The following is a 13,875-nucleotide window of genomic DNA, read 5'->3' on the forward strand; positions in this document are numbered from 1 at the left end:
ATGGAGGGTTTAGGGTGTGGTTTTGAAGCCTCTTGCTATTCTAAGAGAACTCTCTGAGAATTTATTCGCTTCCATGGAGAACTTTGAAAGCTCTCTTCGTCGAAATATTATATCCTTAAAGTTTCACTTTATGAATTTCCTTTTCGGAACAAGCTGTGATATATTACACCACTCTTAAGTCTTTTATTGGCAATATTACACTGTTGAATACTAGAAAATTGACTATGCACCAAATATATAAGTGCTAGACGTGTCGATTGTGGCTCCACGGGCTGCATCCGAAACAACGATATACTTATTTTGCATATACGAAATGTTCAAACAAAGTTTGTCATAATTTTGTCATTTCTAAATAGTCTCAAAGCTTTTGCAGCATTAAAGAAGCAACACCCTTGAAGTTAATTTCACACATCAAAAGATCACAAAAAATCATGTTTACCGTTTTTAGACTTCAACCTATAAAATCTTTGTCGTTCCATTGTGTTATTTTCTTATCAGAAAGCTACTTTTTTTCTAGTCTCTACTTTTGCTTAAATACTTCTGTAATATTTAATTTAAAAAAGTATTTCATTATTCTTGTTCTTCATGCTGCAAACTTGCTCTGTAAAGTTTTTCTTCGTTTCAGAATTTCGTGCAAAATTACACAAGGGTTATATGATTTAACCGTCCCTAAGTTTGAATTGATAGACCAGACACCACAGAGTTTTTGTTGTTGTTTTTTATATTGGCGCAAACTACACTAGCTGTTCCTAATTTTGAATTGAGAAACTAGAGAAAGGACAGCTAGTCAACAACTCTCATAGCTAATTCTTGGGATACGTTAATTGAATAATGGGATAATAGGAATGACCATCACCCATATAACGCACCATATAACCCCCAAATGCAAACTGTAATAGAACGCGAGCCATGGACCCTCGGCACACTAATCGCAAGGCCATGCCCGTCCAAAGTCTTTAACTTAAGTGTTTTATTGTTTCGTTCATTTATCATACAACCAAAAACTACTTGAGTAAATTTTACACCCACCCATTAACTGAAAACGTTTGTAGTGCTTGAACTGCCTATTTCTCTCTTTATTTCCTGTCATGGTGCAGGTAGTTTTCGATTGAAAATACAAATGAAAAAAATTTGAAGCCACTTGTGTATGTTTTATGTGCAAACCTGCTCTTCGTTTATAACATTTTTTTTTCATTAAAGAAGAGAACTGCTGTAGCTGTGGTGTAGTTTAGACCTTTTGAGTCCTTGCTTTGGATATGGCCTTGCTGAGGTTCAACGCTTCGATGTTTGTGCCTATATAAAGTAGCATTTCAAACATGATTTAGGGAATATTCTATTAGCCACATAAATATAATAATTAGCTTAGATTGAGAGCCAAACACTAAAGAATTTAAAATTTTGTATGTTGCTTCGAAGTACAGAAACTTAAGAACTGAAAGATAGCTTTCTTAGTTGTCATCTAAAACCTGGTTTTGCTGGTACTAATATTTTCAACTAGAACATCACCTTATGTTCACATTGATTGAATGACCGGGTCAGAGATTCCTTAAAGTTATAGCACAGCCGTCCATAATATTGAATTACTGACCATAGATGATCAGTCAGTAAGCAGCACCCACTCCCACAAGGGCTTCTTCCGGGTTTGAACCGAATAACGGGATTGAATATTGCTCTTATAATGCACCCACTGTTGAAAATACGGAGTGTGTTCAGCAGCATAGCAATGCGAACCTTGGACATTTCGCTCTGCAGCCCGGAATGCCCATTCCTAAACCATGACCTACCTCACTTATTACTTCAGTTTGTCTATTTGCATTTATATTAACAAATTTGCCAGTTTAAGAAACACTAACGACGATGATAAGTCCATAAACAAGGCTTGGATGTATTTAAAAGGGATAGTAAACTATAGATTAAGCTGGTGATGAAAGTCCGTTTCTTGCCTTCAAAAGAAAGTTTGTTTTTTTAAACTAGGACGATAACAAGAAATATTATGTTTATTATAAAGGTACTATCACCATAAAGAAGTCGATTACTTTTAAACAGAGATACACAAGTAATGTTTGATCAGATATGTTTTGTTGATAATTTACATTTTCCTGAGTTTTAAAACTAATTTAAAAGGTTTTCACCATTGATATCGTAAAATATTCATAACGCTTGCTATATATTTGTGCAGCCACTTTGTAGTTTCATGCGTCAGTACATTAAAAATTGATATATTAACAAAACAATGACATTTTTTGTGTCAACTGCGACCTGAACTATAAACCCTCGAATTCACAGTCTGAATAACGCTAACCACTTGGCCATACACCCGGTTGTTATAATTAAACAACTAAAATTGCTACATGAAACATTAACACGGACCCTGCTATTTCTTATTAAAAAGTGAGATTCACGTGTTTTTTAACTAACACATTTCGGCTTTTGATTGCCGAAATTTTGTCGAAAATATTACATATTAGATGCTGAGAACAGTGTTTTCTGATTACTGAATTAAATATAGCTAATTTGGATATAAACAAGCCTGGCCTATATAATAAATTATAAGCGGCAATACCAGTGCTTACAATTATATTCATTGGTTTGTTAACCTTTGATTGTCACTTTGTAGGTGTAAACTAATGTTCGAAATTCAACCAACTAATGACCATAAAAGAGCGTTCTTGTTTTGGTTTGTAGATTTAAATAATATAACAGTTTCTAGCCTAAATTCATAATGTTTTTAAAATATACCTACAGAAGGTTAATAACACTTGATAAGAAAGTTGCATCATGTTTAGGCAGTGCAGTGTTGCTGGAGATCCGAGCTGTGGCGGCTCCAGATTCAATCTGTTTTAACACCTATATAAGTTATTCGTGTTCAATTCTCGATCATTCACAAGTGCAATACTGGCAAGATAGTTAAACAGTGGTAGAGTCAAAGAATATCGTTTCGATGAAAATAACTTTTAAAGTTCTCAGTGGAAGTAGACTGAATTAGAATATAGTTTCATAGCAACGCTTTGAAACTATATCCTAATTCAGTCTGAAGCAACGTCCGCAAAAGGAAAGTTAGAGTTACGAAAGAGAATTAACTAAAAAATAAACCTATTGTCTAAGTATGTAAATACTGGAATATAAAGGTTATATTTTAGATCTTGGTTAGTTTAATATTTTAGTCGATATATTTTACTACGTAGTTCAATTAAATCGTTCTTATGGTATGCGTATGGTTCTTTATTAATAGGTTCATCATAATTTCTTATTATAAAATACAGTTTTGTGTGTCAACAGATATTAATATTTAAATATTATTTTCAAAACTCAGTATAAGTTTCATATATTCTGCGAGAAAACAAAGATTTGTAACATTATTATGGATATTTTGTGTTTTACTGAACGAAATCAAACACGTATATTTTCAAATTGTTCGATTTAAGATAGCTCTTTGTACTATACTCATTAGTTAATTTACTGCTCACTTAGGAATCTTATTTATTGAAGATACCCTTTTCATTTGTTTTTTATCTCTTTACTAACAAGTGTACGTATGCTGATCCTCACTCATCTTGAAACGAGGTTAAAGTTGCTGAACTGGAGATAGAAGCTTAGGCTTATCGTAACGTTTCATGAAAATAAACCTAAGTAATATAGTTTTAACGATTATTAAAAATTGTTATATTATATAGCAAATCTGTGGCGCACTAACATTCATTTGTCTTTGTTTATGTGACCAAAAGAACATAATATAAACATTTGGATTATGTACGTCTGAAGTGAATGATTTGTAAACATGATTATAGGAAGTTATATCATTCTTATCAATTTCATCAAACTAGCAAATAATTTAACTTTTGGTGCTGAATAAATAACCTTTAATACCTTTGGCATCTCCACAATGTTACAAGCTTATTTGAATTTTCTTATAAAACGTTATATTTTGGTAATTTATTGTTTTGAGAATTATATATTTTAAGTGTATGATATTTTCACATTTAGACGACATATTACTGTTGAAAACATTTTTATCGAAATTTAAAACCTTATTTCAACAACGTATTTGGGTAGGTTTCAAAATGGCGAATGATTATTTCTCGAAACCTCTTTAAATACCTCAAATATTAAAATTTGTAACAGTTTTTGATTAATCTATCTGATGGTGATTTTTTGTAAAATTGACTTTTACCATGCATTTTGACATATACGTATATCAATCTGAAGTAACTTTTTTAATCTGATATAGTTGGCTTCTTCATTACCTTAATCAAAAATTTTATTGTTTCATTATGATTTTATCATATTTAGAATGGATATCAATTTATGTATACATCTATATATATATTTATATATTTAAGAGGTTAATGTATGTCTGTCCACAAAACTCCTCCCACAAATTAAATCCGATTTGGATGAAACTTCGCACGATTTTTCCACCTCATAAAGTTAAGTTCGTAAAAACGTTTGGTTACAATTGGATCTCTTATGAAAAAAGTTTATTTATTATTATCAACGAAATTAAGTTTTTTATAAAACTTCTTAAGTTTTAGTAAAGTGAGTTGTATGCAGAATTTCAAAGTGAGTCTTCCTAGTAGAGAATTATTATGATATTCCAGAAGAAAAGAATCTATGAGTACAATATGAATTGTTACCAAAGGAATCGCAAGTCCTTCGTACAGAATTTGTTACATACAAATTTGCAGGAATTTTGTAGTAACTAGATCTTTATAAGGCACACAAGTATTTTTTTTACTTCAGTATTAGTATAAAGTGATCACAAACATTGAAATTCACGATGACAAAAATTGTCAAACGGAAAAGTGACTTATCAGGAGAAGCTCTGAAACTTTGAGAAAAAAAAATGAAATGTCAGTATGCAAGTTACAGAATTAACAAGATAGGCTTGTTCATCAAGTTATGAGAAGAAGCCGGAAACCAACTCGAAATACTGAAGCATACCAAACTGCTCACCAAGATGCAGTTAGAATTCAGGAGGAATTTCGTGAGAGAGAAGCTCACCGTTCAATTCGCCAAGATCCTGACTGAACAGCCGCCCATAGAGCGGCGTTTCTGCTAGTTACAAATGATTGCGCAAAGTAAAAGCTAGACCTTATTGTACTATCGCTGTCCAGTAAGTAAGAAAATAATAATAATTCATTTAGCAAGTATACAGTATATCAACTTGATTCTGGCCGTCACTCTAACATGTCCATGTATTCAAAAGAAACTGGCTGACTATACACAACAAGGCATAGTGGCTATTCATTTACTACTAACTTTCATTATAATTTTCGTTAAACATTATAAACTGAATGTGTTTTTATTTGTGTTATCCAACATATGTTATGCTATATTCTTTCAAGATTTTGGAAAGGATGTGTGCGGTTAAATGTTGGCTAAAGACAAAGACAAAAGAACATGTTACTTGTTAAATGTTGGCTAAAGACAAAGACAAAAGAACACGTTACTCCGTTTACACATGCGTAGGGTTACCTATAAAGAATTATTGAATCCAAACCAGAAGAAAAAAACTTTATTTTCGGAATTTTGTTGGTGTTTTGAGATTTTCATATATTCTACAATCTTTGCTTGATAACATAAAGGTTATTTTTTCTTTTTTTATAGCTTGTTTGTTTGGTTTGATTGTCGCGCAAAGCTACTCGAGGGCTATTTGCGCTAACTTTTCATAATTTAATTCAGATAGACTAGAGGGAAGGCAGCTAGTCAACATAACCCACCATCAACTCTTTTACCAGAGAATAGTGGGATTGACCGTCACATTATAATACAACCACTGCAAAAAGGACGAGCATGTTCGGTGATGGGGATTCGAACCCACTACTTGCATATTGCGAGTCGGGCGTGCTAACTACCATGCCATGCCAGTCCATTTTACCTAGCATGGATGGATCTGTGAACACACTGTCTTCAAAGTCAACGCTTGGTCTCTATTGCTATAATTGCTCGAGTATCAGAGAAAAATAATCGAAACCAACCTCTTTGATAAAGTATGTATTTTAGTACAAACCAGGTATTTAGTTTGAAAACAAAACATATAGGCAGGAAGTAAAAATCAAAAACAATTACGATGTACAATGCACTAGTATTTTGTATGTGAACCCTTTCCTTTAAACAGAACATTACAGCACGTTTTCATATTGTGGAATATTTTTTAAAATTTATTCTGTATTACTTCCCACAATTCAGTCAGTTTGTTTACGTAAATCATAACTGTGAGTGTTTCATCAGTCTCTTTATTTTCAAGATATCATTTCATCACATCTGCTGTATATTTTGTCTTGCTAGAAGATGAATCTTGGCCAGATGATTCCTGGTCACGAAGAAGTGGCATGATGGATCAGAATGTGTTTGTACATGTCAGCAGTCAGGGTGTCACCAGTCTTATGAAGATCACCGACACTCTTGGAGGAGAGGTTCAGAAATTATACTGTTTCCCTCCATTCTTCACTGCGGTATATTGACTATGATAGCATTCGTCTCTCAACCATCGAAACAATTGTCGTTGGTTGTCGTCAAACAATTCGAAAATGGATTCATATGTAAAGTACTCTGTTTCCAGTTTTCCTCATACCGTTGTTTGCGTTCAGATGTCCGTTCAACCTTTTAATTTGGTTACTTCTTCTCACCAGAGGTTTTCGAGCAGTTATACATGTGTTGAAACCATTTTGAAATAGTGTGTATTTGACTAATCTCCGGCTAACGTTCACACCTGTATTTTACAGCAAGCTCTGTATTCACTTAAACAATTAATATCAGTTTTGAAGAGTGTCAGTTGCTACCTCGACTGCCTCTATTATTAACAGTGCCACTTTCACGTACTCTCTTGAGAGTCTTGCTTACAACTCATAATAAAACATGGAATCTTGCTATAATTTTTCGAATGAAATATCCTTGACGAGCCTAAATTGTTATTTCTACAAAGTTGCCAGACGGAATTTCAATCCTGAGAATTATAACTGGATATACATTACTACTACTGAGCATAGTAGGACTGCTCCTATTTTAAAATACTACTGTATAAATTATAACCTTGAAGCTATACTCTAGAGCAGTTCATATTCATGCAATAAAGAGATGGTATTTCCTTTATATTTGCTTTTTCACACCGTTTTTCCTTAATGATTTCATAAATATTTACAATACTGTATATATAAACACCTTGATATATTTATGAGAGATGACAATGCACATACACGCTAAGTTTCATTGCTTCATGGGCATACATTTAAATGTCGCAGTAGATGTGTATATACATACAGTAATGTCAATGTGTGTGATAGTGCCAGAATAAGACATTTTAAATGTTTTGCTATATATGTTATAAGAAAGGTATTTACAGAGCGTAATCAAATATTGATGGTTTCAAAATATTTTTTCTTCTTTTCCTGTTGACACCAACTACAAATGTTAATTGAAAGGTGGGTAGAAGCAAACAAGATAAGTAACAGAATAAAAACATGAAGAGAAGCAAAGAAAACAAAAAGACTGAAGCACTGACTTTAAAAAATGTGAATACATGAGAAACAACTACCACCGAGAACAGTGTTACTCAGCTATCTCACTTGTCTTTACACGAAACGGATTGAAAGCGTGTAAAGGAACTTTTGTGTTTTAACACAGTAAGTGTCCCTGAATTTCATTTAACACTATTTTGTACAAGTACTTCAAAGCTGACTTGCAAATACTTCAAATTACTTTCTAATTATATTAAAAGGGTATCTCACAAATGTGCTGAATCTTTTCTGCAACATCAGTGATATAGTATTTATTATTAGTATATCAAATAACTACCACTAATCTTATCATAACTGTAACTGATCTATACTACAACTGTAGCCTTGAATAAAAACTTGACAAACCCAACGTCTATAACAGCAGACTTTGATTATCTGCTTTAATGAAACGTAGATATTTTTACGGCTAATAAGATGGAAAAGATCGTTTTATAGAAACAGTTTCTGATTATTGGGTGGCGATATGATTGAAATTTCTAGGTGATTTAACTTCCCGTGAATTTAGTGCTTTTATTTTGTTTTTAATGCTACGTATACATTTTGCTACACGTGTGAGCATACAGGTGACAGGTGGAGTTGTGATTTTTTAATGATAGTGGCACCAAATGTTAAAGGACCTAACACTGGATAATGCCTTAACCACATAAAAAACATGAATGTACTTTTAATCTAGTTTGAAAGTTTCATCTGCCTTCTATAAATCTAAACAAATTTTAGAGCTTAAGATGGATTGATACTTTTTTAATCTGTAAATGGTTAGGCCTGTCTATATAGAAACTTTGAATTTCTTATAATATCATAAGTTCTGATAATAATCCTGCAAAATACCACAAGTTCTGATAATTATAACTAAAAGGGACGTCATTAATTACTTAAGAGCTTAAATGTTCACATTTTGTAAATTACTGAAAACTAACAAAGCTCTTTTTAGTGAACAAAATCTGACCCTGATATGAAGCACGTACATCATGATTAGAAATTTAAGATATTTGTAGTTTGAGTTTGTATTGGTTTACATGCATATAATTGAGCTTTATGAGTCCAATTAAAAACAATTACATTTGGAAGTTTTCCAGACTATATCATATATATATCGAATGTGTCTTACATATTGTTCATTCACATCTCTTTTTTTTTCTACTTCGAAAGAAAACTTGCAGTTCATTCATTATTCTTTTAAATGGAGCTGTTTTCCCCTAATTTAGTTTATAATATTATTAATATTAAAGTGAATGAAACTTGAACACACCTTTAAACTTATATGAAACAACATAACAAATGCATCAACCTTCGATAAGTATGTCCAAAGATAGATTTATTGATTCACTAGTCTTATGGATCATTTATTCAGCTAGGCTTTAAAATAAAGACCATTCTTCTGTGTAACACAAACAATTGTATTAGAAAACGAAGAAAAATAAAACAAAAATTAATTATAAGAATAATACCTTGCTAATATCGTCGAGACGTAGTTCATGTAATGTGTTGAATTTTAACATTACTTTTTTAAATCTTCTAAGGCCACTTGCATAAACAAATAGAACCAGATAAATACTGGCTAGCTCAGAATTACAATTATCAGTGTTGTAAACATGAAATGTAGCACTGAACTTGTTGCCTTTCTTTCTTCAAGCTGAGCTACATTTAACCTTTGTTCAATCGATAATGTTCGTGCAAGCTTTACTGATGGGCTCACATTGAACGTCTAATACAATGTGAGGTGTAAAAATAAATATTGTGATAACTTCAACTTTCTGGATTCTGCTTATCACATATTAGCCAACTTTAACATTTCAATTTACAGTAAAAAAAACAACATTTTGTGCAGAAATTACACTAGAACATATAAAAAAAACAAATATGGAACTATACATCGTATGACACTGTGTATATTTCACACGTTTCATGCTCATAACTTATGGTACGAACAATCCAAGATTTTAGGGAATTTGTTAGGGATCAGTCTCAAAATAAGGAAATCTTTAACTCAATCACTTCTAAAGAGTTTATACTTACTTTTTGTAGGATAACTCATGCTTTTCTTGATTATTAATAGGCTTATCTTAGATTAACGTCTGCATAGGTGCCTCTTTGACCTGAAGTTTTAATCAATCCTATACAAAAAAATACAATGTGTCTGAATATTATGCTGATACTTTACTGAATAACTCTTAATAAGTGTGTAAATTTATTAAGTGTGTAATATTTTAATCGTCGAAGCTATCAACCATCTTTCTATATACACTTCTGTATTTCTTCACTGATTCTTACATATTTTCAATTAACAAGTATTGAAAAACATATAAGTTCCCCAATATATTTCAATAACTGTTTTTAGCTAGCCAGGAAAATAAAAAAGATATAATAAAATAAGAGGTGGACCTTATTTGTGTAGTGTACCAAATGTTTTCGTGAGCTTTTCTATAGATTTCTTTCCACCTGAAATACGCCCCTTGCCAAAACTGGTTGTGGCACTAAAATGAGTTATTCTGAGAGTTTTAGAGCTATTCTTTGTGATCTGATATTAAATGAAAGAAGTTAGTGGATATTACGCATAGAACGTGTAGTTTAATTATTCATTCATGCAACTGGTTTACGTCTATTAACTCTCCTAGAAGCAACAGAAAAAGAAGGGACGAACGGAGAATTTAACGATACAGTCTTCCCATGAGCATGGGTTTCTCATGTCATATAAAAGTATCTTTGTAACAGATCGCGCATACATAATAAATGAGAAAAATCCGTTTGGGTCTAGTAGTAAGTAATAGCTAACTCTGGTTTGGTACCACGACCCTCCAAACAATAGACAGTTCCTACGTTCATGACCCTAGTCCACGCCTCTTCGCATGTGCACGGCAATTACGAAGTCGTTCCATCAAAAAGCCATTTACGAGTGACACACGTCTTTCTACGTTTGACTTTTTCATGGTTGACTGTTTATGTGATGGTAAAACTTTGTCATATATATGAGTTAGAAATAAAAGTGATTTTGTGCCCAATTAGATGTAGACGTTTCAAGAAGGAGCGCACATGATACAGAAGTTTGTCATAATATTAAATCAAGTTATCAAAACACTAGAAACATGGTTTCATTATAATATATACGTTCATGGTGTTTCATTCTAGAGAGCCGCCCCTCCCCTTATTACTCAGTGGTAAGTCTGCAGGCTTACAACGCTAAAAACCTGGTTTCGATACCCATGGTGGACAAAACACTGCTAGCCTATTATGTAGAATCAAATCAAACGCTCTAGAGACTGTATGTGCTCTTGGTGTTTCATCCTGGAGAATAAATGTGTTCTTTTTGTTTTTCTGGGAAATACATGTGTTTTTGTGTGTGTTTTTGGAGAAGGAATGTGCTCTTGATGTTTCGTTCTGAAGGATACATATATTCGTTTTTTTCTCTCTGTGAGTTACTGGTAGTCATAAGTGTAATACTCATATTGCCGTTACAAATACAAGTGAAAATAAAACGAATAATAAATACAATTTTCTGGTTTACTTATATTAAATAAACTGTTGATTTTCTTCCATAACCTTACATCCTATTACATATATATAACGTTAATAACTTTAGTCTTTCTTATGGGTTGATTGCATTTCTGTGCTCCTTAGTGAAATACAGTTGTTATTAGATATTTCTACATGCAGTAAAGATATATGCTATCCTTTAAGTCAAGAGCTCCAAATCCATATTTATTCATAACCTCACACAAATATATAAATTGCGTATTGTTCTAGAGCTAGAATTGAAGCTTTGGTCATAAACATAGCAGAGTGAGAGCAAACGACACACGGATATTGAAGCTAAGAAAGCAAGTTAAAAGAATACATCTGGATATTTTAACTATGTTTGTTGAATTTTTCCATATATACTTATATATAAATCTTAAATAAATTAAAACGAAAATAATTATTTGAAATTAAACTGCTTTGTTAAGGATATAAAACTCCAAAAATAATAGTAATGTGAAACAATACTTATGCAAAACTGTCTCAGTTAAAACAGGAGAAAATATGTAATTACACACTTTACTCAAGATGTGGTTAGAACGTAGAAAAGAATTAACTACAAACTTTACTCGATATTTGTTTAAAACGGAGAAAATAATTAATTACACACTTTACTCAAGATGTGATTAAAAAGTCAGAAAAGTATCAACTCCATACTTTACTCAAGATTTGTTTAAAACGGAGAAAAGAATTAACTATAAACTTTACTCGATATTTGTTTAAAACGGAGAAAAGAATTAATTACACACTTTACTCAAGATGTGATTAAAACGGAAAAAAGAATTAACTACGCACTTTATTCAAGATGTAATTAAAACAGAGAAAATAAGTAACTACGCACTTTACTCAAGATGTGATTAAAATGGACAAAAGAAGTAACAACGCACTTTACTCAAGATGTGATTAAAATGGAGATAAGAAGTAACTACACACTTTACTCAAAATATGGTTAAAACGGAGAGAGGAAGTAACTACACACTTTACTCAAGATGTGGTTAAAACGGAAAAAAGATGAAACTACACACTTTACTCAAGACGTGATTAGAAAACGTTTCAAAGCTCTTGGAAATTTGAAGCTTTAGATACTTATTGAAAATTTCAAGATAAAAACTGTAACAAAAAATTAATAAGGCGCAAACGTAATTGAAACAACAAGGATACTACAAGTTTTGTTCTTTGTACTTTTGGAATTGTTTTTCAGTACAAAAGTCCATTACATATAAAAATTAATATAAATTACCACTCTTCTAGTGTTAATAATTTTTATCTTTTCATCTTCATTAAAATATAAATATAGTAGAAGTAGAAGTGTGGTAATGAACTGTTTATAAGTCTTCTTCAATTCTGCGGAAAATTTGAACTCACAGACGATTGTAATGGATCAAAACCTTTGTTTTGGCTTTTCTAAATAAAATTCATTTTATTGTGTATTTTATTCTATAGAACTGAAATTAAAGGTTAGTAGTCCAAAAGCAGAAACTTGGAGCACTCCATGCTTTATTAACATTACATCGATAAAGTTGTTATTGATTCTTATTATCTGTGTTGTTTTTATAAATAACGTTTAAATTACATTATTGCATTACCTGTAATGTTGTAAACACATAGCATTATGTGTTCCGATTTAAGAGATAGAAGTTTTTCTCACAGTAAGTATTGCATTATATTTATCTATTTTTATTCATAATATTACATAAATCACACTTTTGAGTATCCAATCATTGAACAAATATATTATAATAAAATATAACTTCTTCAGTTTCTTAGAATGTGACAATATATTTTAGATTAAGTTGTAAATTAGTTTCATTTAGACATAGGTTAATATATTTGAGTTAAACATTTTGTATTTTAATGGGTTATTGTTTTACTATATCCATGGCATTAAATAAAAGTTAGAACGATTTCAGAAATATTTACAAACAACTATACCTAAAGATATGCCACCATACTGCTCTAATATTTGCTATACTCTCAAAAATTGTGTTAATTTTTTCCACAAGGTTTCGCTTATTATATATATAGCTGTACAATTGTGTATTTTCTGCACTTTTTCAACTTCATTCGAGTTCCGTTTTAGCATTGATCACTTACAATTCTAGTTTAGTTTTCGTGAATCATAAATATCACATTTTTTTAACTATATTGAACGGTCTGAAAAAGACAAATAAGTCTTCAAAGTTACGTTTAAATGCGAGAAGCAGGCAAAAGATTGGAAAAAATGGGCCTAACGTGAGTTTTTTTAAAAATTATTAGGCCATAAATGAATCTTGTTTTGACTGTTTTTCTTTTCTTGGTGAAATAACAGCCGAACACGTATAAGTCAGTTATTTAAAGCTACATTAACCTGTTTATGACAGGTGAGTACATAAGTTAGCTGTTTTCAGGGACCTTAACGAACAACACACAAAAATGTAAATCAAAATACCATCAATAATGTAATTACCCAACTAATTACTGATAGAGTACTCTATGAATCTTACATAGAAAATGATCAATTCACTCAATTTCATTATTCAGTTCTTTACAATGAGTATCGTAACAGGCAAACGTAAAATTACTCAATATAAAGCAGTATCTGAAACGGTAGTAAACGGTATAAAAACAAGAAGGGAAAATCAATCTAATTACTTTTAGTCAGGCAACTTATTTTTCAAACGTATATTGAACATATTAATCGTATATATATTTCTACATTGTGCCCCTGGTGTTAGGTAACAATCCTTGTTTCATGTCTTGAACATATAAATCGTATATATTTCTACATTGTGCCGCTGGTGTTAGGTAACAATCCTTGTTTCATGTCTTGAACATATAAATCGTATATATTTCTACATTGTGCCGC

Source organism: Limulus polyphemus, unplaced genomic scaffold (assembly GCF_000517525.1).
Source record: "Limulus polyphemus unplaced genomic scaffold, Limulus_polyphemus-2.1.2 Scaffold8, whole genome shotgun sequence".
NCBI classification, from domain to species: domain Eukaryota; kingdom Metazoa; phylum Arthropoda; class Merostomata; order Xiphosura; family Limulidae; genus Limulus; species Limulus polyphemus.